The following is a 12,884-nucleotide window of genomic DNA, read 5'->3' as shown; positions in this document are numbered from 1 at the left end:
AATAACCTACCATTCCCAAAAATCTTTGTAGCTCTTTCCTACTTTTAGGTCTGGGAAGATCACTTATAACCTGAACCTTAGCTCCTGGTGGTGCAACATGTCCACCAATTACGTACCCAAGGTACTGAACTTTAGTTTGACCAAGTCACACTTTGATAAATTAGCTACAAGATTAGCCTGAACCAAACGCTCAAGAAATTTACTGACATGGCATAGGTGATCTTTCCAGTTGTCACTGAAGATTAATACATCATCAATATAAACAACACACCCTGCCAAACCCTCTGTTACAACATTCATGAGCTTCTGAAATGTGGCTGGTGCATTCTTTATACCATATGACATTACAGAACATGCAAAAGTCTTTCCTAGTGTTACAAAACATGAGATCTCCCTAGCACTTTCAGTTGTAGGTACTTGCCAGTATCCCTTTAACAAATCAAACTTACTTATGTACCTAGCCTTTCCGATCTTGTCTATGCAATCTTCCACGCGAGGGAGAGGGTGTCTGTTTTGGTTATCTGATTAACAGGTCTGTAGTCGATGCAAAGCCGCCGTGACCCACCTGACTTAGGGACTAGAGTGACAGGAGAACTCCACTCGCTCTGACAGGGCTCAATCATCTTGTGGTCCAACAGGTAGCCAAGCTCCTTCTGGATGAGAGGAACTTTCACTGGGTTCACACGGTAAGGAGGCAGTTTAATTGGCTTTGCGTCTCCAACATCGACATCATGCATCAACACAGTGGTTCTTCCTAGAGTGGCACGGAAGACTTGCGGGTACTCCTGCAGTAATGCTGAAAACTCCTGCCTTTCCTCGGGAGCTAGATGAGAAAGCTTAGTCTGGAGATCATTCATGATATCAGGATTCTTCCCCAAACTATCACTCAGGCTCATGCTGCATGGGAGAACTTCACTTGCAGACTTGGGTGGAACAGCTACAGTGCAGACTGGGTTATTTTCGTCCCGCCTGTGATATAACTTTAGCATGTTGATGTGGCAAAGTTGCTTGTTCTTTCTACGATCTGATGTGGCGATGACATAGTTGACATCACTGAGTTTCTTCTCCACGAAATAAGGACCACTAAACTTGGCTTGAAGAGGTTGCCCATGCACCAGTAGCAGAATCAAAACCTGATCTCCTGGCTGAAAGTGGCGTAACCTGGACTTCTTATCATGCCAAGTCTTCATCTTCTCCTGAGCGGCTCCTAAATTCTCTCTCGCCAGCTGTAAAGCAGTGGACAGCTGTTCTTTGAACTTCATCACATACTCCAGCAGGTTGACGTCATCTTCCTCCGACAGCCAGCATTCCTTGAGTAGCTTAAGGGGTCCTCTTCATGGCCAAACAGTAGTTCAAAAGCTGAGAAGCCCAGTGATTCATTTGGAGATTCTCTTGCGGCAAATACAACGAATGGAAGACCTTTATCCCAGTCATTCTGATGTTCCAAACAGTATTTCTTGAGCATCGATTTGAGTGTTTGATGATATCTCTCCAACGCTCCTTGGGTCTGGGGATGGTAAGCTGAAGACGTGATCTGGGTGATGCCCAACTCTTTCAGAGACTGCTTGAAAACATTTGACATGAAATTACTTCCCCGGTCTGACTGTACCTCCTTGGGCAGACCAAACTTTGTGAAGAACCCTAGCATTTCCTTAACCACGTTCTTTGCTGAGATATTTCTAAGTGGAATGGCTTCAGGATAACGAGTAGCCATATCAATCAGGGTCAACACATAAGAAAATCCTGAAGAAGTCTTAGGAAGAGGGCCCACAATATCCACCAACACACGGGTGAATGGCGCCTCAAAAGGAGGAATGGGAACTAGAGGTGCAACCTTTTTGGTCTGATTACACTTCCCCACAACTTGACAGGTGTGACAAGACTTACAATACCAGGAAACATCTTTGAAGATACCTGGCCAGTAGAAGTGTTTCAAAATGCGTGCCACAGTCTTCTTCACTCCAAGGTGTCCTGCCAAACTGGAATCATGAGCCACTCTAATGATATCTTGCCTACAAACACGAGGGATGACAACTTGATGTACAACCTCCCATTCACAGTCGGCTGATACTGTTGGGGGTCTCCACTTCCTCATAAGTACTCCTGACTTTATATAATAACAAGTAGAAGCACCAGCTGACTCTTCCTCACTGCAAGCAGAGTTAGCTAGACCTTTCAACTCAGGGTCAGCAACCTGCAACTCAACCAACTCTTGACGAGACAAATTATCAACACTACAGGGTACTGCCTCATCTGGTGAGTGGTCCAAATTAGCAAGAAAAGTGTCAGCTAGGATAACATCATCATCATCATTATCCTCTAAGTCACCAGTAACTTTAGACTTAGCCCTAGTGACAGCACATGCAGGGAACACATCAGGGACATCACAATCCTGGGCCGCAGCCACTGGCTCACTAGACAACTGAGGAGCTGGACACACTTGACTTCCACCAATATCATTTCCAAGTAAGAAAGTTACACCTGACATTGGGAGTGTCTCAACCAACCCAACCATAACGGAACCATTAACAAAACCAGACTCTAAATTCACTCTGCACAGAGGGACAGAGAAGTAATTATTCCCTACACCTTGTAAGATTACAGTTTCATCAGAGGAATTAACATTAGAGTCTAGAACACTGGTCAGCATAAGGGATTGGCAAGCACCTGTATCACGATATATTTTAACTGATTTCCTGTCATTACTGTCCAGAGGACTGACAAAACCATCAGACAGGAAATTAACACATGAACTCTTGAGAGTGTCACCCACGTTACTGCTCAAAAGAGGAGCTTCATCATGAGAATTTAATTTACCCCTCAAAGCAGGTTCAGTTAACTCGGTTAAAGAATTCTGGGAACTCTCAAGGGTGGACACTAGACCAATTGACTGAATATTTAAAGACTCCTTTTTGTTCACATCACGCTGTCTCCTGAAACATTTCTCTGTAGTATGACCAAGCTTACTACAATAAGTACATTTACTTTTCTGAAATCTAGAGGTGAAGCTGGTATTTACTTCCTGAGAAACACCATCTTTATTCTCTTTCCTGTTACCTGTACTCTGAGTAGAGGCAACGTACTTACTCTCAGCTTTCCTTTTTTCTCTAGAATATCTCTTGTGAGTGAGAACATATTCATCAGCGAAACTGCAGCATCAGACAAATTATCTATTCTTCTCTCATCAAGATATAGGCTTACATCTTTATTAATACACCTTTTGAAGTCCTCCAGCAAAATCATCTGCTTAAATTTATCAAAATCAGAATCCACATTCTTAGAATTTAACCACTGCTCTAACAGATCTTCTTTGATTTTTGCATACTCAACATGGGATTGCTTATCTTGCTTATAAGTTGTCCTAAATTTTACTCTATAGGCTTCAGGAACAAGCTCATAGGCCTTAAGAATCAAGCTCTTAACTACATCATAATTATCAGACTGATCCTGAGGCAAAGATGCATAAGTTACTTGAGCTTTACCGGTGAGAACAGTTTGAAGGAGTACTGGCCAATACTTTTTTGGCCAATTAAAACCTGTAGCTACCCTCTCAAACAACTGAAAATACTTTGTTAAATCAGATTCATTAAAAGGAGGGACAAGTTTAACATTTTTAGCCACATCAAAATCATCAGAGCTAGATGATCCAGTTCCACCTTGTTTCATGCGATACTCATGGTCTGCCTGAATCCTAGCTAGTTCAATTTGTGCCTGAGCCTGTGCCTGTGCCTCCTGAATACGAGCCTGACACTCAGCCTCCTTAGCCTCAGCCTCCTTAGCACGAGCCTGAAAGTCAGCCTCCTTAGCACGAGCCTCCTGCAGGGCTAGCTGTAACTTAGCTATTTCAATCTGCGTTTGCTCATTTGGAGGAGTTACATTAAACAAGCTTTCATTAATCATGTCAACAATTTGATCTTTAGAATGATGAGAGCGAACAGCAATTCCCAATTGTTGAGCAACAAGCTTAAGTTCATTCTTTGTTCTGTTTTCTACATCACACACTGTTTGCACATTTGACAAAAAATCTTTGGCTTCATCAAGCGTAGTAATAGTAGACATCATGAATAAATCACAGTCACAAAATATCAAGCAATATCCTTATGATAATATCCTGAATATCCTGATAAGAGGTCGCCAAATTTATGTTACGGAACAGAGAGAGATAATGAACACTTTAAGTGAGAATACTAAAAATCACTACTGTCCCGTAAAGTTCCAGGTTCAAAACAAAAGAGGTAAAATTACAAGTTAAAGTTTAATGCTCAAACTAACAACTAAACATTCAGGACTCATAAGAATAATGTAATGGCAAAAACAGGTTAAATATATGGTTAACTGCAATAGCCTTTATTAACACGAAATTAGCAAGAGTAAATTTATCTTATTCAGCCCTGAGAAAATGAGAAAACCGGCTAATGCTCAGTCAATGCAAGATATATTATTACAGATACAAAATATTATTACTACTGGCTGACAGCAAAAACTTTACATTAATCACAAAAACCTCACTAGGCCTACGAATGAACTCCTTATGCTATACAGTACAAGGAAAAATGCAATAACACTTATACTCAAATTACACAGCTGCTAGATGGTTGGAGACTTCCTGAGCACTCACAATAATAACAACTGTACAGGGGAGGACAGAGATGTGAACAAAATGAGGAGTAGATCTAAGTGGCAATTAATGCAGAGACTGAGCTCATTATATAGGGGCCGGCAGAGCTTGATACAACTTGTAAGAAGGACGCGCAAATGAAGCCATAGGGGACAAAGAGTTGACAATCCTGCTCTGAACAACAGAAAGAACGACTTACTCTACTATAAGGGTAGAAGGGGGGAGTGAGGTAGAACACGCTCGTGATCAAACATGCAGCATACTGTACGTTAGAATTACACAAAGGATGATGAAATCATAGGCTATGTAACACATTGTATGTCTTTGTTCATTATTGTGCTTGTAATTATAATTACTCCTATACCTTCTATGCCGTAAGGTATTAATGTAATTTTTTTTTTCTTTTTTCTCATGCACCCTTTCCTGCTTGGCCTTCAGGGACAATGTTCCCCAGAGTGTTGGGGCTTGTACTGAATAGTAAACAAAGAACCTAAATAAAAAGAATTACAAGTACAGTAAGTGTTTTGAAGAAACGGGTAGTGACGGGCATGTCTATCTGCGGTACTTAACAATTTAGACACAAACCATTGGATGGGTAGGTGGTGGCAGCAGTGAAGATGGAGGATGAGGTGGTGGTAGCAGTGAGGAGTGAAAATATAATGTATATCGCCGTTGCATTCCATTGTTGCTGTATTTTCATCAAAAAGTGATTTATTTAATCGCTAGCTTCTTTGAAACAAAGGAAAGGCAAGGATAAAATCAAGATCCCTCACATTAAGCAGGAAGCCTCGATAATGTACCTTTACGCGTTGGTCTGTAGTATTATCAGTCTTTCAGAAGCTTTTTTGTGTGTGATGAAAGTAGTAGCGAATGTGAAAAAGAAAGCATATACCCAAGAAATATGATTCGAACGTTAACGGAAAAGAAGAAGCAAGGAGACTTTTTTTTTTTTTTTTGAGGGGGGAGAAAGAATTTGCACTTTTTTTTCATTAACCACTGGTAGGTGCTCGTAAGTCAAGGATATGAAAACTAAAAACTCGATTTTATTCAATGAAGATAATGCATAAATCAAAATCATGTCGGTGGTATAAAATAATTCTACTGAAATAAACAGAGCCATATTATAGTCAAAAGAACAAAAAAAAAAAAATATATACTACTTCCATTTAGAGGCATTTTCTTTTTATACTACAAACCCATTAAGCAGGGCACAGTTAGAAGTTGTACGGGGAAGGACTAAAGAAAGTTACAAGTGGAAGTGACAGCAACAGAAACGTGAAAGAAGTGGATGGCAGAGTCTTTAGGAAAAAGAGTATGGCTATGCCATACCAAAGGCGTGCAGGTGCAGGCAGGAGCTTTGCATCGTTGAAATCCATAGCCATTCTTGCTGAATCCCCCTGCTTCCAGCAAGGCCACTTGTATGGGCAACAGTGATGCCGGAATCCCGCCCGTGCCAGCAAACACTTGTGTGGCCTTGGCCTAAAGCAGTGGAGAGATGCATATGTTTCAGACGGTTGCTGAAGTAATAAGTGAAAGGGTACGATGTGATACGTGATTTGGGAAAGAGCAGACCAACGGGAAGAAATGTGACTGTGGAGAGGGCAGCAGAGCAGAGCAGAAGTATGTCATCATCATCATCATCTTACCTTACTTCAAACTGATGTATGGGATGGAAGAAAGAGAGTGTTTTCAGCGAAGAAAAGCTGAAGTTGGAAAGATCCCAGGGGTGGATGGTAGAAGCAAGTAATTGTTATTGTGTGAAGACGAAGTAGTAATAGACTGAACCGTGAAACTGTAATGGTTGGTCTGTTTATGTGGGAAAGACTTACAATCGTCCCCTCTGAAAAACGGAAAAGATTGAGAGGAAAGATACTGGAAAGTGCAGGAGTATCTGCTTATTGTGGACACCTGGAAATGTGAACGGTGGTGCTAACGGGGAAGGTGCAGGCAAATGAAGATTGTTGTGTGAAGAAGTGGATGGGATGGAAGAGGCCAGGGGATGTGCTGATTATTTATTTACACAGATATATGATACATTTTTTTTTTTTAATCAGCAAGTTGTTCATGCATCTACAGAAAGTAAATTATACACAGCACTGAAAGTTAATGTTCAAATTATTAGGTGTATATTGACTGGAAGCTGACAAAGCAATTCAGATGGAGTAAGGACAGCTGTGAAAGATGCACGGAATTAAAAGGTTCAGCATGAGTGTTGTGTTGAAATAGGTTTGTGTCATATACAGTGGGTGGGTGTTGTGTGATAACAGAGGTGAGAGAATAACAAGAGGGGGAAATAAGCCTCTGAGGAGAGAAGGTCATGATCTGGAAATGTCTGTGTTAATACTAAGGTAAATAAAAAATGAAATTAAAGTCAAATAGATAAATTTCCGCACTGTGTATGAAATGCTTAATTTAAACATAGCTTTATGACAGCAGAGTGATAATGTTTGAAATAAAATAGTAATAATAATAATATAATATTGAAATAACCAACTGAATAAATGATAATGATAATATGTACGCTGGGATAAAATTGTGCTGAAATGAAAAATTTGTCTGGCCAGTTACTTTAGCAGTGTTGTGAACCATGGAACATGAACGGAAGGCAAGAGTGCAATAAGGAAGGAAAGTGGCATGGGCATTGACAGCAGTGACGGGAAAGAGAAATACAAGTGTGTAAGAAATGCACTGTATGATACTCAATATATTCATCACTAGCCTACAGTATATTAGTGAAGTTTAGTTGATGTTTTAGGGTTGTTAATCAAAAATGAAAGCGACTGGAAAAGCTTATCTTATATATGCCTGTGGAGTGACATGGAGGGACAGAGGAAAAAATGAAAGGAATCGTGAAGTACAGTCGAGGTAGGAAAAAAATGCCTTAAGACGGTGCTGGCATAAGGAAAGAATGAAGAGTGAGAGACTGACTTAGAAAGTTTATGCGAGTGGTGATCAACTGGAGAAACAAGCATTGCAAAACTGCGCATTCCCACTCGACAACAGAGTACCTCATGAAGTCTTGAGGCCCACGGGAAACAAATAATTGCTCTCCCTCACTCTCTGGAACACTTGCACAGTCAAAATTTGCTCCCTAGTCCAGTGGATTGATCGGGGTGTAATATGGGGCATTCACTAATATCATGCAATTTTGTGGAAATATAACCTGCAGTTATGAATTATATGTATTTGAAATCTTCATTAAGAAATCAGTATGATCATATGAAGTATAGTTTCTCAGAACTTGCTCCTTTTTTATTTAAAAAGTGACAAAATTATTCTTATCATCGTCATGGCACTGAACTTACTGAAGTTAGGAATTTTTCGAGTAGGCTACCAGTAGTCCATTTACTTGTGCATCCGTAAAAAGGTACGATTTGCCATCTAAATGTTGAAGATTTTTCAGAAATGATTGTGTTACGAAGGAATATGTATGACCGATTTACTTGGTAATGTCTGGTACCGTTCAAGGTCCAGAGAATACCAGGTCAGTTCGCGCGCATGTGGGCGTGACCTTGATGATGTCAGTAGGCCTGATGACAGCTGGCCTGCTGCTCCTCCCTTCCTCTCCTTTTTTCCCTTAAATCTCTCTCTTATTATTTTTCTTTGTCTGTCCACTACACCTTCGTCATTTTCTTTCCCCATCCCATTGTTCCCTTCTGTACCTCATTTCCCAACAATTCACTCCTCCCTTTCCTTATCCACTCTTCCTTCATTCTCTTATCACTTCCTGTATTTCCTTCCCTTATTCTGTTCTTTCCCCATCCCATGGTACCCTTCCGTACCTCATTTCCCAACAGTTCCCCCCTCCCTTTCCTTATCCACTCTTCCTTCATTCTCTTCTCCCTTCATTTATTTCCTTCCCTTATTCTGTTCTTTCCTTCCTTCTGTTGCTTTCCTCTCTCGCTCTAGTCTCATCCTTATCAATACATACCATATACTGTACTGCATGTTTACATATATCTGCACTTATTTTCTATAAATGTTGGTTTACATAACTGAAAGGTGAGTGTGTGTGTGTGTGTGTGTGTGTGTGTGTTTCATCCTTTCCTCCTTTTCTTTCTCCATCTCCTTTCCCTTTTCCCCTCTCCCTTCCTTCTTCCTCTATCCTCTATCCCATTACTTTCCTCTTACACCACTCCATCTTACTTTTCACCTACATGGAGTAATTCCTTTACAAACACCGCACCCCCTTCCTTCCTTACTAATGCGTTTGCCTCACCTCCATTCTTAAATCCCTCCCTTCCCCTGCTCCCTTTCTCACGGGATCACCTTACACTCACTCAGTGTTCAAAAGTAAACCACAACCTTCTTCTTTACTATATATATATGCATATATATATCTGTATATGTATATATACAGTATATCATTAGATTTATTAATTATTATGCTTTCCTGCATTATTTTATCCCCATACATATCCTTTCCTGTATCTATCCCCATAGCTTAGACATACTAATTTTTAAAATCAACATTCTTATGCTATAGTAGGTTTATTACTATATAAATATATATGCTTTCCTGCATTTATCCCCATAGCTTAGGCATACTATTTCTTTTTTTAAATCAACCAATCAACATTCATAATCTGTTATTAAGATCATATTTTTTAAAATCTTACTTTTAAATATTACTAAAACAAATGTCACATAAAGCTGTACTGTACACATGTATACACCTATACCTCTTGATGTTGGAAGGCACAAATTTGGTACTGCATCCTCCGCTAATTATCGGATCTTTGCTGGAACTGGAATGCCCAGTTGATACTTTAGATTTCTTTTAAAGGAATCTGCTTGAAAATGTAAATTACATATCCTTGCGTTTTAGGGATTGAAACTGTCTTTTCTCTGACACAGATTAATCCCATTCTTTCTAAGTTCCTCATCTTGAGGAAATCTGTGTAGTCTCTTTTGTGCCAATAGGAAGAACTGCAGCCATAAACTGCACGATAATTTGGCATTTTTTTCGACTTTGAGCACGACGCCATCAGTGTGGTGGCCTGGGTCAAACTGAGACAGCAGGCGTAGTGACATCATGCGCGGCTAGTGACCCGTTTCCTTCCCATCGTGGACTGACCTGGTTTACTCTGGACCTTGGTACTACTGTCGTCATACACAAAGCACACAAATTAAGCTCTGGCGCATCACAAGTCGCAATTTGCTTGCTTCATCTTTGTGGTGAGCAAACAGCAGAACGAAAATCCTTCAGCCAAAGCAAATAGTGGAACTTTAAGTGGAAGGTGGTGAATCTGAATAACATGCGAGTTTATGCTTATTTTCATCAGGAGTTACTTGATTCGAATTCGTTTCAAATTTTGGTGTGGACATATATTACCTGGTATCACAGTTAGCCCTAAAAAGACTTCCGAAACAACATCATAGTGAGCTCTAAAATAGTTTTCTTTAATGCTTCCGGTTACTAGGCAACGCTTATTGCTAAACCCTCCTCCTGGTAAAACTGTGCACCCCAATTCTACAACAGTTAACTCTATGAAACCTAGAGGCTCACAGCAAACGTAGAAAATGCCATAATAGGCCAATAAAAATATCTATAAAAAGAATACCAGAGCCGGCTTTAAGTTCTCTGAATAGCTCATGGACGCTTCCTCCTGGACGCTCCCGGTTGGTAGGTAACAGTTTCCTTTAATACCGCCTCCTCCTCCTCCATCATTATCTGCTTAGAGAAAGGCTGTGCCTCGTCCACTCTGTTGACTGATACAGATAGGGAAACCGAGGAAATGGAGAGACAAAACAAGAGAATATATTATGAGGCAGGATGGTGCATCGTATACTGGATCGTTAGTGATTTGGGCTAGTAATGTCTAGATGAAATTTTATCCAGGTCACTTGACACAGGATACAACTTCAAACAATATATAGATATGATTAGGGTGTTATATAATTCTTGCCTTATAAAGTAGTCAGCTCTTGATACAGGGACAGGCAATGACGCCTATGCTCATATCTTTTTGTTCACTTAACAGATATATATCCCTTACGAAGATACAACTCCAGGGTACTGCTGGACCATTAGCATTAATTTGTGCAAGCCAATATCCTTGGCAATATCATATACATTTACAGTATTTAATTCGAGGCAACAGTACAGTATACATGGTCGGCTGTCAGAGGTATATACTTCGACGTAGATTATGCTCAGATATTTAATATTGCTTTCTGTTACTATAAATCAACAAATAATAGCTGTAACGTTTCAGCGTCATACATAGTAAAAGCAATAATCTTGCAAGCCCTGCCCTTCCAATTTCATATTCGGTATCAAGGGAGAGACAACACATGTATCCTCATGGTCTAACGTTAAGACATGGGAGGGAAGTAAGTGGCTCTCGCCAGTTTAATTGAAAACTTACAAATGGAGCTTGGACAAGAGAGTGTACAGGTATAATTATGCAGAACTTGAAATGTAATTGAATACGAATTATATTATCAGTGTACATGAAAAGGGTATTCCAACTATTATCATTTCCATCCCACACCCATCTCAATAATATGGATTAGTGGGATCCAGAAACCGAGAATAAAAGGAAAACAAATAAGCATGCGAATCACCACCAGAGCTTCCAGTGCATATGGAACACACCTGCAATCATTCATTTTTCAGATATTCGAAAACTGGACCCTACTGCTCAGAAGATACCATCCACTCTTAACATACGTCACAAGAATACATGGTTGTTGCTCTACCTGCAGAATAAATCTACACTATCGACTGCCAAGTGTAAAAGGTGGAGCAACACTTGTCATGCACATGCTTCATTATTCTTCATTTGTCCCTCATTACCAGTTCCTCGATTTCTTTATTCTCCATATATTCACATATATTTTCTTGCCACATCCAACAAACTTTTTCGTTTTCCATGCTTCTCCCTTCTAAAAACTCATATAAACCCTTTTGACCCATCTAATATCCATTCCCTCAGTGTAAAAAGTTTTGCTCTCTCTCTCTCTCTCTCTCTCTCTCTCTCTTGCATCCTAGTTTTGAAACAGTCTTATACATGAAGCCAACCTGCACTGATTATGAATGAAAATTACCTCATTCCTCACTGAGTTACAAGCGTAATCTAATGTGGGCTCTTACTCACAGAATCTATGAGTTATGCTCGGCTTATTTTTATCTTGATAATCAACTTAGATGCCAGAAAGATATGTTGCTTTAACCCTTGTAAGGTAATCTTGATTTTGTTACTATATTAGGTAACGTGGGGTCTGACATACCCCACGGAAAAAAAAAAATACTTCCGTTTGAGATATTTCAAAATGCTTCAATACACAAATAATTCAACCCCTTATCTGTAAATAGGGCCAGAAAAAATAAAGTTTAATAAAAAATATATATATATATTTTTTTAAAGTTTATACAAAAATGGTTAAATTTTAGGTATAAAAATTTTAAAATTAAATCTTGCAAAATTGAAAAGTAATATCATGATTCCTTGGGTGGTCTGCAGTAGACCGATGTTGGGACCTTCTGTATACAAAAGGAGAAAGAGCAAATTGAAATAAAAAAAAATCACATGAGGGCTCAACTGAGGTTACATATAGGTAATCTGGGGTCTAACATACCCCAATGGCTCTATAGAGCAAAATCAGAGCCAGGTACAGCTATGACCCCATCATCCCCATGAAGAGCATCACTAGGCAGGAAGGTAATGAGACGGACAGATCTGTAGACCTTATGCTCATATTTTTTAAAATTAAATTTTGGGGACTGGGGTCTCTGAGACCCCACATTACCTCTCTAGGGTTAATAAGTCGTTTATTCACAGAAAACGTATATTAGTAAGGCTAAATTGTAATTGCTCCGAAGGTCCAAGTCAAAACTGTTCCAGATAACACCATTTACTTCCCCACAGCGCACACTGGATCCAATAGTTTCAAACTCAGAAATAAACTTCATACTTTTTATTTGAACACTTACCACAGGTGTCATTCTGAGTCGCACTAATATTCCCAAAGTCATTCATAAATCTTTATAATAAAAGACACTGTTTCTACACACAAGCATCAGTTGTTTGCTTTTTCACATGTGTTGCCTGAGAGGTAGAGATTATAAATAAGACCTAAAGACACTTAAAACACGAATCTATGTACACTTGGTTCACTGAGTTCGATCAAGCTAGTTAATCAAAATCCACCACTAATGACTATATACAAGATGATCAGAAAGCTCTGAATACAGCCTTTGTTTGTAACTGGAACCTCAGAGAAAGACAGGGTTGTGTAGCAAATGCAGATGGTGTTGTCG

Source organism: Coenobita brevimanus, chromosome 97, assembly GCF_032717465.1.
Source record: "Coenobita brevimanus isolate Jiangsu-jjx chromosome 97, ASM3271746v2, whole genome shotgun sequence".
Lineage (NCBI taxonomy): Eukaryota > Metazoa > Arthropoda > Malacostraca > Decapoda > Coenobitidae > Coenobita > Coenobita brevimanus.
The sequence above is the reverse complement of the archived record's forward strand: the minus strand, read 5'-3'. Positions refer to the sequence as shown.